The 18,024-nt window shown below is 39.5% G+C and overlaps 1 protein-coding gene across 5 annotated transcripts in view; it reads left to right on the top strand.

Moving 5' to 3' along the window:
- The window catches only part of LOC143340790 (uncharacterized), a 509,578-nt gene that overhangs the window by 183,443 nt on the left and 308,111 nt on the right, over positions 1-18,024 (top strand). The window contains exon 1 of one of the 5 annotated variants that reach the window (XM_076763089.1): positions 16,999-17,179. The exons of the other annotated variants lie outside the window; for them this stretch is intronic. The gene's annotated coding sequence lies outside the window, so the exon portion shown is untranslated. Of the gene's footprint in view, positions 1-16,998; positions 17,180-18,024 lie in introns of those variants that run through there. 5 annotated transcript variants of the gene reach the window in all.

The raw sequence follows: 18,024 nt of genomic DNA, 5'->3' as shown, positions 1-18,024 counted from the left end.
TCGCTTTTCGTAACGTCGCTCCGCCTGAGTAAAGAGGGTCGGCCTCTCTTGCTGTTGCTATTGCTCCCGTTGCCAATGTTGCGCTTTCGTGGCAAACGGAAAGGTAAATCATGCATTTTATTATCGGAGAGCGAGGGATCCCCGAGAACGGTGGCTCGTTAGAGAAACCTAAACCGTCAAGCGCTGCGCAGGGAAACGAGACGCGTTGCCAGTGGGGGGGTAAAAAAAAAAAAAAATACTGTATCGCGTCGGGCTGACACATATTCGTCTGAAACCCGCGTTGCATATTTTTAGTACCTTCGATCTGTCGATAATGCTACCCGCGCTGGATCTACCGCGTCGAGATGAAAGAACAAAGGGAACCGTTTGATACGTTCTGGGTAAATCGGGTTGATGGCACGTTACATGCCAACTTACCGCGTGGCTAATTAAACTTGGCCATTAAACGACCGCCGCCAATAATATTGCGGAGGGAATTGTTTCCAGCTAGGCTCTGCGAAGGAAACTCTTTTCAAAATGTATTTCTCTAATAGCTTCACGCTTTGGGAAACACCGATTATTTGTCTGTTTTTCATCTTTTCGTAGCATGATATTTTTAGAAATTCAAAGTTTTGTATTAAAATTTATAAAAATAGAAGATACAAGTTTATGTGCAAATATGCTTTATAGAAAAGATGTAAGCGTTCAAAGATTTGTGACGTCGCTTCCAATGCTCGCCACTAGAGGGGTTGCGCTCTCACAAGCACCACAGATTTACGAGCAAAATTCGTCTTACGAGTCGTACAGAATAAGTATTACAAATTCTTAATAATATTATTGTTTTCAGTACTTTTGACGTCTAATAGACATTTCGTCGTACAATACACGCAAAATAGTTGGTGTATAAATATACGATAAAAACGAAAGATAATCATTAGGAAGGTATGCATTTACTATTATTTTCAATACAGATAGAATATTTGAAAAAGTTCGACGATCGTCATTTGGACAAATGAAAGTCTGAATTCTTCAGAGGAGGGAATTTTCGAACATTTTTTATAACCACTACAATAAATCATAAATATCTTTTCAATAAAGTATTAATGGACACAGTTTATATGGACTACTTTTATCTATTTGATCTCAGTAAATTGCCATTTGTGACTCGTTGCATGCTACTTTGCTACAGCAGACTTTAATTTTATCTTATTTAAAATTTATCCTTGTTTTCTTTCGAAAATTAAACTAGAGAAGCACCTGTTTGGGAAGTTTCGTACATAGACGACATTTCTTACGGCTGAAAAGTTAAAAATAGATACTAGGACTTGTAAAACATTTTAGCGAAACTAATGGCGGTTTAATGTAGCTCTTGTGGCATCGAGTTATAAACGAAAAAATTCGAACTTTTAGAAAATAAATATCTACTGGCTTTATGAATCCACTGTTACGACAGGACGTTGGAAGTTCTGACAGTTTTGATCAATGAGACGAGATAGAGTAAGGTAGGTTCGAGAACTATATGCAACGAGCTGTCACATCCTATGCTTTGATTCGACATACGTTTGTTTGAATTTTTAGTAGTTTATTTTGCTATTCTTGTCCATCGATGACGCTAATTTTGTTTTACTTTAGAAAATTCATTCCTAGAAACATTTCGTATTCTTAACAAGGAATTCATGTACAGTTGGGTGGTTAAATTATTAGTTGCACGTATTAAAAATATTCCAAAGAAGCTTCACAGATTTGAAACGCTTATTTTAACATGGATGGTAATATATTGGTGGAATAAAAAATTAGAAGTAAACGAATGGATCCAATTTGGATTACAGATTTGTTCCGAAGGCCATTAGGAAATTTTCACATTTATCGCGTTCGATGACTGCTGAGCAGGATTCAACGCAACATTAGAAAGAACATACATCGCTGCACGCTGAATATCTTAACCGGTATAAGTCTGAAGTTCTACCCCATTACGTCTAAGCATGCTGTCCCTACCCCATCTTTGCATCACTATAATACTCTCTGGCCCTGCCTGCTTCATGCAACGTTCGTCTTCTCTCTCTTCTTCGCCATAAAGCGTCCCCTTGGCCTTCCCCTTGATTATTTTCCATAGGCGTGGAGTCTAATTAAAATGCCTCTTTCGGCCAGTCGTTCCCATACATATGCATTCTCATACAATTAATCGACACCTCATCATTTACAAAACTATCAGGAATAATATATTTTACCGATGCTTCTGTTGGACTAAACATCGTTCGCTAATAAGATGATCTAGCAAGTCCCGAAAATTTTAACGAAAACTAAAAAGTCTTTGCGCGCAAAGAATATTCGTTGTAATTAAAATATAATTTTCAAATGAGAGATAAATTCTTACATTATTTATCTGGTTTCTTTGATTTGTTTGTAATTTTTAAATATCTTGCGTCTAAAAGAAAATGTTTCTGAGATGAACGCGGTTCGTAGTTTCTTAATAAGGAGTGTTACGCCAATGTCGAAGGGTTGAGATCGACCGTTGGTGGGTGTCTCCTCTCTTTATCTCCTTGCACAGATTTTAATATAAATTATAATCTAATGTCGTTTCTTAATACCTTTCCAGCCCTCGTCCAACGTCGTTCTTTCTACCCCAAAACGGCAGGGTCATTATTAGGGATTTCTCATTACGCGATCAATCATTCCGGGGATCGCGAACCTAATTTCTTGCGTCAATTAATATCGCGTTGGTGAGCATCGACAGAAGACCGTCGACGGTATTCCTTTTTTCACCCTTCGATTTCGTCGTTCGTTATTCTCGTCATATTCGAGGCTGGTCCTAACATTATGCGACAATTATTCTCATCGACGTTCGCCTCATTGCTTCAATATCAATTTCTCAACGTCGCGATCTCTACTAAATCGCCACTGGCACCAAAACTTACGATCTTCACGGTTACAACTGTCTTTCGTGAGTCATCAGATATTTTTCACAATAGCAATTCTTTAATTTAGAAAACACTTTCTGTCAAGTTCACCGTTTCATCTATATTTACTTTTCGCTACAAACAACTTTTGGTCATTTCTATATAAATATCATACGTTCGTGTACTGTGTAAATCTCTGTTTATCTCATGCTCCTGAATTCAAGCATGTAGTCTGTACGATGTATATGAAAGTCAAAGGATATACGAAATTCTTACAAAAATCAATAACAATTTTTAACATCGCGTCGATGGTTCTTGCAAAGGTTTATTTCGACCCTAAAATCGATCGGGACCACCGTCTGCAATCCATAAGACAATAAAAATTGCAGAGTGGAGATACCAGAGGTTGATTTCGCGAAGTTTCTTCGACGCCTCGAGGTGATACGGAGGACGGGAGCAAAGATAGAGAACAAACCGATGGATTTATGTCTCGGACTAGGAGGCATCATCGTTCTTCCCCTCGATGGATAGATATACGGAGGCCAGATATACGCTCTGTACTCTCATCTCTCTCGATTTCTTCCCTCCCTGGTGTTTACCCCGGTACGCAACGCCCTGGCTTCCTGTATTTACGTGCAAATACGCGTATACGGATATGTCTACACGTGTCTTTCGTGTTTGCCTTCTTATATCTGGCCATATCTCGTCTTGTCTGTCGGCTAACCTCGAGAACTTGCCCTGAAACGCCTCCCCGAAATCGTATCAGCGGCCACAATTCGGTATTATATGTTCTTCAGTCTGTATTTAACGAGAAATATTACTTAAACATTTTTGGTATCTGATATTCGTATTCGGGGAGCGAAAGCTACTCTAAAAGTTGTGGATCACAAATTTATTTATTAATATATAAAAAATTTCACCATGTCATGATACGTCGTTGAAGACCAAGATGTTTTTGTACTTATTAGTTTTTAACACCTTTAACTAGACATTTATATTCTACAATTTCTTACATTCTGATGTTACAGTCAGGTCAATTGCACGATTTGCAAATAATAATTGCTTTAATTAATTTGTTATATACGAAAGCACTCAACATTTGTATACATTTTCTACGATTAAAGTCACGTGTTTCCTTTCTGAAAGCGATCGATCCAGCCAGTAAAAATATTAGACTCTCGTGCTCGTTATTTTATTATTTTAAATAGATATTTCATCCACGATTCTGGGGGTAGCTGTCACCCCTCGAACACGAATATCGAATGGATGGAAAAAGTACAGGTCCAATATTTGTCAATGCTCTCTTTGTGTGCCAAGTTTCATCCAAATTGAAGATCATCGATGCTCCTCATAAGTCTAACGACTATTTCAACGATTAAAAATCATTCGAATATAGAAAACGTTAAACGTTTATCGTCATTTTCGGTGTTCACGGATCGTTGATAGAGTGTTATTAGAATATTTTTTCCTTGCTCGGCTAATTGCATCCCGCTTCGGTTGCCTCGACGTTATTGGACCACAAAAGGTCGATTTCACCGAGCTACATAAATTCGATTGCAACGCTTAATTTGTAATATTAATTTGCAGAATTTTCGAACATAGTGACATCGTCGTTAACGTGGATAAATGCTCGAGGAAATCATTTGCTTTCGATCTGTATAACGCATCGACGAAGTCGTATCGTTTGTTCGATTAAATTAATTGCTCGGTGGATTGAAATATACAACGTGGTCGCGTAGGAAGTATTCGTGCGTCAAATCTGACTCGGTTTCGGTCCTCCAGTTTCCGAACTACCGGCACGGGGTAACTTACTCGAGCAACTGAACGATATTTCTCAAACTTCCAGAAGCAATCATTTATAAACTCGCGCAACAAAAAGATTTTGAGGTGCACGCAACCGGCTGCCTCTAGATTTCCATTTGTTATTCGAGAAAGTGTACGTTCCCCTGTTTTGCTCGCTCACAGTCGACTCATTGAACTTTCGCTAAGTTATTCTTCAAACACAATGAGCAACTTAGTGACCTAAGTGATCTCAGAAGTTTGCAACTCGGCCCGCAGTAAATATCTGCGCAGTTAAATTCTTAACTTCGATAGCTGAGTTAGGGGCTGTCCGCGATGCTCTCCGCTGTTTTCAAACAATCCCCGTATATTTTTCCGTGCTCGATAGCTGCTGACGATAATTCTTACCACACGTCGCGTTTGTCGTGTGAAAATAACAGCAATGCTTTATCTCGTAACAGGTGACGTTTCCTTTTAATTCGATATAACGTTCGAGAGGATATGAAACAGTGCAACCAATAAATTTTGGTTCTCTTCTTTATATTCCTAAAGTTATTCTATGTTTTTATTCCACAATTTTTTTTACGTTCTTTCATTTCAATTTGTCAGACATGGAATTTTACAATTCGAATTATTATAATATTATACATTCTGAAATAATTCTGAATGCAATGTTCTCTATTTTCTATAAGAAATTTGAAGAACTGGATAATGTATTTAATTTCAATTTTTATTACCTTCAAGTGTCATCAGTTTAAAATACAGATTGAACGAAATATAATAGAAATTATCAAACATCAGTTTAATTTTAGAAAAATTCCTCAGAAGAATTTGTAGTGGAATTTTTTAATTCGAATTATTATTGTATTATAAATTCCGAAATAATTCTGAATATAATATTTCTCTATTTTCTACGAGCAATTTGAAGAACTAAGTAATATATTTAATTTAAATTTGTATTACCTTTAAGTGTCATCATTTTAAAATACAGAAAGTTGAACGAAATGTAATAAAATTTGTTATAACATCGGTGGGACGACATTGATAAAACTTGACGCATCGCAGCAGAAATCGTGCAAAAATTTTTGGAATCGGGTGTCATAAGATTCTCGATGACGTCGTCGATTCAAGAAGTCAACGAGGTGTCTCGTAACAAGGAAGAGGGAGACGTTCAGGGGAGGGGGCAACCAAACTTTGGACTTTGAACTTTGCCGCTCGAGTGACCTGACGACCGTTTTATTTCACTCTCGGCCATTAACATACTTTTCCCTTGCATTTTTCCTACTTTCGGCCAGCATTTGCATAATTGTACGCCCATTGCCGTCGGTTTTCCATGTTTCTCGGTGAAAAGGTCAACGGACATCGATAAATTTTTCCAACGAAAAGTGAACGTCCGAGGGATGAAAATTTTCTACGAAAAAATTACTATCCATCGATGCACGAAACACCTTTATTACAGACTAATTTGCCATTCTAAGCAAACAGGAGATGGAAGTTACATTCTCGTTACATAGTTATAATTAATTATTCAGAAGTAAAAAAATTCTTTCCAAAGTAAGATTAAAATTTTCTTTATTCAACATCGCTATTTGTAATATCGAAAAGGACTCAAACGGCACATCGAAATGTTTTAATTAATTATAGAACTTGTGCAAGACTGAGTAAATCGATTTCTTCTTAATGTAAATGTTTGCTTTCATTGAAACGAGTTCGAGGAATCTCTCCAGGAAAAGCGTTAATATAGTGGAGGTTCGTGTGACCGAAACGTACGAGTTGCCAAGAGTTAACACATCGTTGACCGATGATGAGTTAACTCGTCATTGCACTTGCATAACAGCCGGTGAAATGACAGTTTCTGTGTAAAATTTCTAGTCAACAATGCGTTAAAAGAGTCAGCCCATACAAAGAATGATAAATAAAAAACCAGCACACTCCATAACAGCACAAAGTGTCCGAAGAACGTCTTCCAGCCACGATGCACTCTCAGCCAAAGAAATTAAAACAAACTAAAAACCCGTTCTTCGAGCTTGTAGCAGCGACGAAGCAATCGCGCGAGAGCAAAGTGTCCCCGAAACTATGGTTAACGATCCGCCAAAAATCTAATCGGCCGCCGTGAAATCTCATTTTCGTCGAACACGTTGCCCCGGCTCGCAGTTCCGTGGAAATCTTTTCCCTATGGCATCGTCCAACGGGTAATTTCGCGAGCGGAGACGTTTATTGCTCGTGATAGCCGAGGACGCGGCGACAATAAGAAGAAAGAAAAAAAAAAAAAAAAGAAGAAACGCGAGGGAGGGAGAAAGACGGGAGGTGGACCGGGGGCGGCCAGGGGCAAAAGGAGAAAAACGCTGTCGGCGAGCAGGAAAGCTCTTTCGACCCAGCGGCAGAGAGGAGAGGAGAGAGCTTTTTCGTCGGGCGCGTGCACGTATGACCACGACCACCTACGACGACGACGTCGACAACGACAACAACGGTAAAAAGTTGCAGGAAAGTAAGCCTATCGTGGGAGGCGTGGATCGTGGAGCTTTGCCCGCGCGCGGCTCCCTCCCCCTCTGCCCCCGGGAAGTTTGAGCTTTCGGGAGTGGGGGGAGGGGTGAACCGAGACCGCGCGTGCGCGGTTGGAGTGAAAGGGTCCGCGGATGCGACGGAGGAGACAAAGAGGGAGAGGGAGGGAAAAGCTCGAGAATTTCGTGGCTGGGATGGCCGCGCGAGGAGGAACGCCGAGAATCGCCGGGGCAGGACTCCAGCACTCCTCCTCGAAGATCGGGGACGCGAGGACTCCGCTCCTGCGCCCGAACGTCTCCTCAGAGGAACGCACGGATTTCAACTTGGACGGATCCGCGAACCTTTGCGTTCATTTTTTTTATAACTATGGGAATTATCGTGGCGCGGTGGATGGCCAGATCGACGGATCTCGGTGGAACGATAGATTTTACGATTGATCGGGCGCGATTGTTCTGGGAACTTCAAAGCGCGGCGTTAATTAATGGTAATTAACGTTCTTCGATCGTTCAACCGACCGTGATATCAGCGAACTTCGTCGGCTCGATGACGCAAAACGTTCGCGGGCGATATAACGCCCGGTACGCCAGCTGCAACAGCCAGTTCTTCGCGTCATTAACATTTCACTCGAAAGCTATTCGGTTACGAAACTTCCCGACGCCGCCCTTTCTTTTTCGTTGCCCGGCCCGTTAACGAGTCCCGCGAGTTGGAAAGTATCGACGCAAGAGTGCAATGTAGGACCAGATGCCACCGTATTTCCGATTGCTAACGAGATACTAGGAGCTCGCGAAACTTGGCTAGCAATTGTTTCGAAACGCGGGAGCAAATATAATCGTCGCATTATTTAGTCACGGTATCGAGACATTGGAATGAAAATGTTACGAAATTGCCGTTTCGTTCAGGCTCTTGCTTCTTTGAAAATGTCTTCTTTGTTTGCAAAGAATTTGTTTTCTTTCTTAAATTCGTTTAAATAAACGTTTCGATATTATCAATTATAGAACAACAATTCAAGAATATTTGGTCCATGATGGGTTAATGAGCAATAAATAATTCTTCAACCGTGAAGAAGAGTTTCTTCTTCTTAAATTCGTTGAAATAAAATAAATAATAAATAATTTTTCAACCATGAAGAAGAGTTTCTTCTTCTTTCTTAAATTCGTTGAAATAAACGTTTCGATATCATCAATTATAGAACAATAATTCAGGAATATTTGGTCCACAATGGGTTAACGAATAATAAATAATTCTTCAACCGTGAAGAAGAGTTTCTTCTTCTTTCTTAAATTCGTTGAAATAAAATGAACAATAAATAATTCTTCAACCGTGAAGAAGAATTTGTTTTCTTTCTTAAATTCGTTGAAATAAACGTTTCGATATTATCAATTATAGAACAATAATTCAGGAATATTTTGTCCACGATGGATCGTTGAATAATGATTTGTAATTCTACAAATATTTCGTTCTCAATAAATTAAAAATTAAAAATGTAAAGCACCGAGAAAAGTTAGCTTCGCAGTTGCAACGTAAAACGAAATGGTTGCAAAACCTTACTTAAACTCGTGCATTTGATAACTTCGTTTTCAACCGTAAAGAAGAGTTTCCTTCTTATTTCTGAAATTGTTTGGAATATAATTCTACCAGCAGATCAAATTAATTTTTGTAACTTTTCCATTTCATGTTCCAATCCCAGGACTGAGCTATAGGATTACTACATCTTCATCTTTTTAATTCGTAATTTACAAAGAGTGACATTTTCTGGAGACAATTATGTATTATTGAATTACAGTCCATCATTACTAAAAATTTGTTTAGAATCACTCATTAAATAATTCCATAGAAATCTTATATTTCAAGAAATTCAAGAATTTCTTTAAAGAGATTCATATTACCACATACATACCTAACATCCATTTGTCGTAGGTTCGTTGCACACTTGAATTAAACAATATTACAAAGTAATAATTGCACCGAAGTAATAAATACATTTTTCACAAGTGTTCGTTGCATGAAATTAGACACATCGTTAGTCCACGCGTACACGTCTACACTGAAACCAAAATATTGAATTAATAATGAAACTTTTGCCAATCATACGTATCGAAGTCATGAACAATGGTTCCGATTCTCAGTATAGGCGTTATTTCACAAGTTTCCATCGTAATACGCAAGAAAGTATTCTGGTAGGAGGAATCATGTAGCTACCACTTATGCCATTACTGACCTCCTTCGTATTCATTTACAATTCTCAAAGAAAAGATTGTATGGAATTGACAGTAAATGTCAATGAATCGCAAACGCAGGAGGAAATGAATATTGACTGTGTAGATGTTATACAAAATTCATCGACGTCATCGTAACGCGTACAACATCGAATAACTTATGAAAATTGTTAAGTATAGGGTTTAAGAAATTTACGTTGAACGCGAGTAATACCAAACTCGGAAACGTATCGATTTATTTTCAGCTGCACGCTTACTTTATGCTCGATGTACTTTCGACGAAACTCGCAGCGGCAATTATATGAAGGTTAATTAACGGAAATGTAAGGAACACGGCTGCTGATGGTGTGTAAATACTAATCGTAAGGCTCTTAATGATGAAGCAGAGCGAAGGAGGAATTTAAACGTCTGTAATACCCGGCCTTGCACGCGTTGAATATAGAAGATTCTTAACCATTGCGCTAAAACCGTCGCGATACGTGTTAAGAATATTCTCGGATATCGACACTCCCCTAATTAGAATTTTACACACTGTCGCGGGATAGGAAGCAATTTTAACCATTTTATTTCGTGACTAATTGATTCGAGTGTCGTACCCTCACTTTGATCAAATATCATCTTTAATATACAAAAAAACATGCGTAAGTTGTAATAATTGCACGTTGGCCACTCGTTTAAAGTTTCTAGAGTACTCTGGTATTGATTTAGATTTTTCTCTATTGACTTGGAAGATGAAAATAGTTCGTTCTATCTACTCTTGAAACTTCAGAAACGGTTTAGTTCGCTTCGTCTAACTACTGCTTGCTATTCCACTTGTTGTCAATCTAACCGACTACATTCTGCAATCCAAACCGACAGAATTCTACCATAATTCTACGCTGGGTATAGAGTCCCTGTTACATCCAAAGCGATAGTGTTACGTATCAGTACGTTCCTATGTACGCAAGACGTTAATCCCTATTGTCGTGGACATCGGTGCATACGTTGTGAGTAATTGATGAGCAACATGCTATCGTAGCAAATCAAAGCTCTTTACACCGTGTTGTACGTCGTTAGGTTGCAATACTGGAACCTTCCTTAACACATTTTCATACAATATTTATAATAATCGGTGATACTTATTTCAGAATTGATCTGTTGCAAATGAAAGTTATTCGTAGAATATGTGAACAAGTAGAACGTAGCAAACAAATTAAAATTATGACTTTCAATATGAAAAACTGTTGTGCGTCGTTAGGTTACAATACTAGGTGAATATGTACAATATTCGATGATGTTTACTTCAAAATGGATCCGATTGAAGATAGAATTAATTAGAATATGTGAGACATATCAAAGAAATTAAAATGATGACTTTTAATGTGAAAAATCAATTGCAAAATTTTACGATTGATCTTGTTTCCTCAATGATCGTTCAAACCCTATTTTTCGATGGTTCATTTACGTAACGGAGTTTGTTGCTTCCTTCCTCGCATAATTTTCCGTCCGTTCATTTCCTGGTAATAGATTTCGCGTTTGCGCCTTCCTTGCGGTTTTACGTTTCCTTGCGTAAATTTTCGCGTGAATTTTCAATTCTACCTCCTACCAGCGCTCCTTCCCAAACAGCAGTTCCTTACCGTGGAACTTTCGGAGGAAGCTGAAAGAAGCAGAAGTTGCCAACGGTTGGCGAAAGGAAGGAGGGAGAGAGAGGAGCTGGAAGGAGTACTTCATTGGTGGAACTTAATCCACTTAATAGATTCTAAATGGAGTAACTCTGATCTGCCAGGACATGACCGTTTCTTAAGCGTCGGAATAAAAACTTCTTGTTCTGTCCAGAGGAGAGGTAACGGCCACTATTTCTCGGGAACGTCGCGCTTTAAACGGAGACATTAACGAATCAATTCGATTTTGGTTGACTGCTGAATAAATGAACTGCGCGTGAACCTTCGTTGAAGCCAAGTACAACGAAAGCGTGAGAGGGCTATAATGTACCACTGAAATATACATATTCAAATAATTGGCAGAAACGAAACTGACAGAGGGTTGATTAAAAATAAACGAATGGAAACTCGATGTTGATGTGAATAAGGTTCAAGACGTATACTTTGAACTTTGAATGTTCACCAACGTCAACAAACCTCGTTTTTCTTGCATAGTTTTAAATTTTGCCCACTGTTAGGACATTCTAAAGGCAGTTTGGAACACGTTATTGGAGAATACTTTTTAGGAATGATTAAAGGAATTAAATTAGGAATTAAAGTTGTAGAAGTTACCCCTTGTTACTGAATTTCGTCGTTTACGTAGAAATAAGTAGAGACTAATCTCGAACGAGTTTTCTTATTTATTTGATGTTTCAAACATAATATCATGTGATTTATAAAATGAAATAAAAGAAATCACGATTATTTTGCTTTTCGTTTAGTAACTCTGGATCTCGATTTTACAATCGTTGCTTCCATATTAAATCAAGGACATAATGGACACTGTCGAATAAATTGTAATATTTTATTCGTGTAGGAAAAATAGGGAAATTTAGGGTTATATTATAGGAAATATTACTTAATACGAAAAATAAGTTTCTTTCGAATAGTCATTCTATGCATTATTTATGACCTGTTGTCCATTAAAAAGCGTCGAACTCTGCTTACACTGATTCTGACAAAGACCATATTTAATCTAAAATTTTACAATTACCTGTATCTGTTGATTATTTAAAATGTTAATTTATTTTGTCAAAATTTTACAAGCGATAATACTTGAGTATGTAAAATCCACATTTGTAGTTCCTTAAATGTCTTTTGTACTAAAGGGTTTATTCCTGTTAATAAATTAATAATAATAATAAAATGTACGCTGAACTGATAAGTTTTCTAAATCGATGGGTTATTTGCCCGTAAATAAATAAGTAAATTACCGATTTTCTATTCGAATCACGTTTGACGAACCCCGGCGGCTAATGAATGGAGAAAATTGAAGGACACAAGAATAACGATCGCGAAGGTCCGCCCACGAATCGACGCGCCGTGTAAAATATGAAATTCTAACCGTTCGAGGCCGGACATCCTCGGTCGTTGCAAACGTGTTGCAAGCCTCGAGATACCCGATGGTATTCGCGATTCGCTAACGGTCGCATGCAAACTACACGGTGCCCGTCGATCCGACGTCCATCGTCGCCGATAAATATTCAGCCGTAAGGGTGGAAGAACGCGTTCCCGGAGATCCGGCGAAAAGTGAGTTTATTCTCGATCGAGGCGCGCGGACAATTTCGAGGGATCCGTCGGAGATACCGTGCTGCTCGCTTGCTTTTGACCGTCTCTCGAGCAGCGGCTGAGGGCCGGGTGTATTGGTGCAGCTTCAAGGGGTGGTGGCCAAAGGGAGAGACGCATCGGTCTCCGTAGCTAATTTATGACTTCGGAGGTGAATTTTGCGCAGGAAACACATCAAAGTTCAGTAACGGTCAATGCAACCCGTACACACATACACAAAGAGAGACAGGGAGAATGAGAGAGAGAGAGAGGGAGAGAGAGGACCAAAGGTGAAGGGTGCAGAGAGGCGAGGAGGAAGCGGGAGAAAGAGAGAGAAGCTTCACGGACGGTAAAGCAACCACGGGCCGGGCTCTAACTACGTTAAAAGTTTTAATATTAGTTTAGTCGACGGCCACGGTAGATTGAGACGTAATTCCAGGTAATACCACGGTTCTACGAGCTACTTCCAGCTAATACCGAACGAAACGCGTTCTACAAAGGACCCTCCAGCCCCCGCGCTCCTTAATCTGCATTAAACTCGACGTTCGGTAGCCCGCCTACCGTCGAAGGACGAGCTGCTGTCCGCGATCATAAGGCATGTTCGGTTTCCACGTACCGTCTCGCTTTTGCTCTCTTTCGTTCGTTGACTGGTCAACGGAAGACTCCGCGAGACTCGCGATCGCGAGGTCCTCTTCGTTGGATCGCTCTTGTGCTTTCCTCGCGTTGCAACGTCGGAATCACCGTGAAAAGTTAAAACGTAAACTGATCGGGTCGGATCGTTGCTAAACTAACGACACTTTTAGTGTGGCATCAAAAGTTTCTGTATTTATAATCGTTCTACTCAAATATTGTGATCTTGAATACGAAGATTGAATCTTGCGCGTTCATTGTACAAGTTCAGTATGTCATTCAGCTTATGAGATATCGCGTTAAAGTTTTTGTGAAAAGAATTTTTATTCTTGACTAGAGAATTAAAGTGTACGAAGTATCTAAAGAGTGACTAAAATTTCGATAGAAATCTTTTATGTATCGATTAAATTGGTTTAGTACTTGGTATTGTAACCGTTTGAATTGATTATCTACATATTAGGTTTCATTCAATAGAAAGAGACTTCGTTAAATCAATTTTATTGTGACCTTTTTTACTATCCATTCGTGATAGTTCATTCCTTATTTGCTGTATTGAGAAACACACATCATTAATCAATCAATTACAAGAAATGAGAGAGATCCAATGTGCAGACAAGTTCTTTCGATATATTTTCGTACAATCAGTGAACCTGCACCACAAAACAAATACGCTTTCTACATTATTACGATAAATTTGTAGTAATTAGTCTATATTTTCTCGCTTTCGGGTGGATACAATTGGAAGTTTGTGTTTAATAGAATTTATACTTTTATTTATATTCCATCATTATTATTCACCAGTCGTATAATTATTTCCAGATACCAAATAGAATTTGGGTTATCATGCGTAAGTAGAAATGGACAGTTTTGGTCAGACAATCGTTTGGACGTACAATGCGGAAGATGTAAACATTGTTTTCATTTGCATTTTGTTTAAAATGAATATCCAAACTGACCAATGGACAAATTAGTCTTTACTTTTAATGAATTGCATGAATTTTAATCATCAATCAAGGTGTCAACCTTCTGCATCAAAGATAGAATTTTCTGTAAAAGATCAGAATGTTCTGCAGCTTCACTAATAATTGCATCGATGCTCCCAAACGTTTTTTTTCTACTTTTTAATAATTTACGACACTCTCATGCAAGAAAACTTATTAACTCAATCTCGACACACGCTAACATTGTGAAAGCTAGTGAAACGAATTCTACCACCGGAGTACTCTAACTTTCACATTTCACTGTGGATGTTGGAATTTGCCTTAATCAGTCGATACGAACGAACGTGCTTTATAGCGAATCTGTATTTTTCGAAAGTTATTACACGCAACCGTGGTAATATTATATTTTCACTGAAATTGAGATATCTCGTAAGAATCGCCGGGTTGTTTACTGTCTTTCTACAAATATTAATAAAGTATCGACTAACAAGTTAAACATTCCAGCGAGCTCTGTTAAGAAACTGCCGAGAAACTTCTATCGTTTAAAAGTCCTTTGTACTTGCATTCGTCGTTTCCCTCTCCGAACGCGGAATAACTTTACTAATATAATACGTAGACTACAGAATGCTTGAAATCAGTAGTTTTGCGAGCTCTGAGTTTGTCCGTCGAGCAACATTCAGACCGTGCATCAAGGAGTTTGAAAGTGGTACCCGGGCTCTTTACTTCATCCGCATCGTAAGAATTACCGTAGTCTAAAAAATGTTTCTTCCGACGAACAGCGAAGTTCACGATTTTTTCCCTCTATCTTCGATATCTTATTACTCGACACATTACTATATTACAAGTTTCTTACGGTTTCGTTTGCATGCATACTACTATGCATGTTGGAATTTTCCTATCCTCGTGAATTATTTAATGTCAATCATCGCAAGTTCAAATTTATTTTTCCAATTTAAAAAATATTTTTCAATCGATGATTTAGCAACTCCAAATTTTTTTATATAGTTTGTTCGAGGCATATACAGAATGTGTGACGTAACTTTATCAGTTGATATATTAACCCTCTATGGGGCCGTGTAAGTTTCAAGTCACATGCTAATATATCGATATTTTACCAAATAATTTTAGTTTTTTCACAAAATGACGTATACATCTTAATTATATAATGCCTGTGAGAAAATCAATAACAATATTGGTGACCTGAAATACCAAAATATCTTGCAAGTTTATGTTCAAGACAAAAATTCGACCTATAGAGGGTTATGTTTCTACATAATCTACATTTCTTTGACACTGCAACACATATTCCTAGCTTTTACGTTTCTTTGAGCAAATATACGGTTCCACATCGCATCAAACGTAACGCACATTAACTTGAGACTATAAGTACGTCAGTCTATTTAATAAACAGTGTCTAAAGCTTATTATTCTTATAATAACAAAGTAATGCACTGTATAGAAATAGTGCGTTACTTTTTAATATAATAATAAGCTATAGACAGTGTTTATGAATCAGACTGACGTACATATAATCCCAGCAGGGGCCACGTTACATTGACTATTTCGAATTTTAGACATTTGACTTTGGATTCATCGTTAGCATTCTGGAAAAAACCTTCAGAAATAAAATTTTACAATGTCGGTCAAGTACATAATATTGTAGCACAAAGTGTTAAGCGTGAACAAGCATACGAAACGAGATATTCTATTTCAGAGGGCGAATCTATGCATTCAAAATAAGTAAGAACAGTCGTATGAACCGTACGTCCTGTGACGACACTTCCCGTACTCGCCACCAGAGGGCTACGTTCTTACCTCTCTCGCAAGTACTCGACCAACGTCTCCCCTCTCCTTTCTTTTCTTTTCTTCTGCAATCTCGCTCGTTTCTTCCACCGAAGTCCTCATCTTAGTTTTCGAATTAATCCGCCATTCGGGCGATCAAATTGCGGGTTCTCGGTTCGATAGAAGGTAAAGCTGGAAGGAAAGCACGCGATGGACGGGTTCCTCGGGACTTTCCGTCACGCGTTGGACACATTCCCCGGACGCTGGAGAAGAAAGCTCGCCGCGAGAACGGCGTAGAGAAGCCAGAGGAGCAGAAAAAATGCACCTGCGACGGGTAATAATTTGCGCCGTCCAGGCAGCCTGGGGGGTGGGTCGCGGGGCGGTAGGGCGTAGGAGAAGGGACCGGGGGTTGGGTGGTCGGTAGGGTGGCTGGAAAAGGAAATAACTCGGAGGTGGACCACGCGTTTTGCTTGGAAGCTCGTCTCCGTACCAGCAAAATCGTACTACGCCCTATCTTTCTCCTTCTCCGCCTTCGTCCGCCTCTCTGCTCCTCTCTTTCCGACCGTGTCCCCTTGCTCCCTTCCTCGAAGGCGAGTCGATGCGTGCGTACGAACACAAGCGAGAAAAGTTTTACTCTCACCACCACCAGTTCGCGGTAGCGCGCATCCAGCCTCCTCTCGCTTCTCTCCTTCGTCGTTTCCCTCCCTTTCCTCCCCGTCTGTGTGTTGCCCCGGCCCTCTCTGTTTCTCTCCTCTCCTCTAATCTAACTCCTCACGAGCGTGCACAACGAACGCGTCCCGACGGTGTAGCGACGCGGCGGGTCCTCTCTCCTCACCAATACCAGCTCGAAATCCTCTTCTGGCTCCTTCCACTTCCACCTCCGTCTCTTCGTTCTCCACCTCCTCTTCCTACCGGCGTCCTCCTACCGAACGCTGTGTACGACCTCTCGGGGTTGCTCGTGGAAAATCGGCGCCCGTCGTCGACGTCGCGGCGCGGACGGTTTGGACGGATCTCGTTTGGGCTGGCTAACGTCGATCACGGGTACACCGGCTCCTCTTTTTGAATATCGTAAACGCGCGTTCTTGTCATCTGAACCCGAAACGAGGGACCGAGCCTTCCACCAGTGACCGCGTTTCCACAGTGGCGGGACACGCGCGGATTTTCCGCCGCCCTCGCGGCGACCTGCGATCCCTCGTCGTCGTCGACTGTCACTCCTTCGAGCTCAAGAAGTAAGTACAATCTTTGTTTATTCGTACAGACCCTCGACTTGATTCTTCCAGTGTTAGTTGTATTTTATTTATTTCGGTTCTCACTAACTGAAAATTCCTCGAACTTTGTGTTCTCGATCTAACGAGCCGATGATTCCAAAATTACTAGCTTCATCCGTGACGAAATTACTGTGTGTCGTGTACAGAGCCGAGGAGAATATTGTGATCAGTTTTCGACGGTTTTACTATCGTGAAAATTGAAAATTGAATTTATAGACTGCAAATTTGCACCGACATTTTTCGTCCAAGTTTTTGAACACAGTGGTGAGATTTATTCGGTGCATCTGTTAGGCATTTTCGTATTACTCTAGGAAAGGTGGTGATATATTTCGTACAGGTCAAACGATTAAGTCTTCTCGCGAATTAAAGAATGACAGGTTCGTAGAAAGCTCGTTTCAATAAGCTAGTGAGCCCAATTTCTCACGATGATATTGTGTACATGTGTCACTGGTATCTTCAGCACCAATAAACCTTCGCAACGCATTGTTATTTCCGCGGCGCGAACCAACACTGCTACGGCGCGACATTATAATGAACTGGAAATTGTAGTGACAATATAAATTTATTGTGATGATTAGACATATTTGTTCTTTCTACTTCCACAAGTGCAACTATCGTTGCATTGCAGTGTTTGATAGTTGCTGGATAGTTTGTCAATCTTCTTATATTTACATACTCAGTGTACTCCTTTTTGTGAAGAGTGATTGACACGTGGATAGTATAATACTCTATTGCAAAAAATTGATTCTACTATATGAAATAGAAATCTTCCAAAATAATTGCAAATATATACGCTAGCTTTACCA

The sequence above is a fragment of the Colletes latitarsis genome, chromosome 4 (genome assembly GCF_051014445.1).
Source record: "Colletes latitarsis isolate SP2378_abdomen chromosome 4, iyColLati1, whole genome shotgun sequence".
In the NCBI taxonomy this organism is placed as follows: domain Eukaryota; kingdom Metazoa; phylum Arthropoda; class Insecta; order Hymenoptera; family Colletidae; genus Colletes; species Colletes latitarsis.
This window is presented reverse-complemented; position numbering and strand designations above follow the sequence as displayed.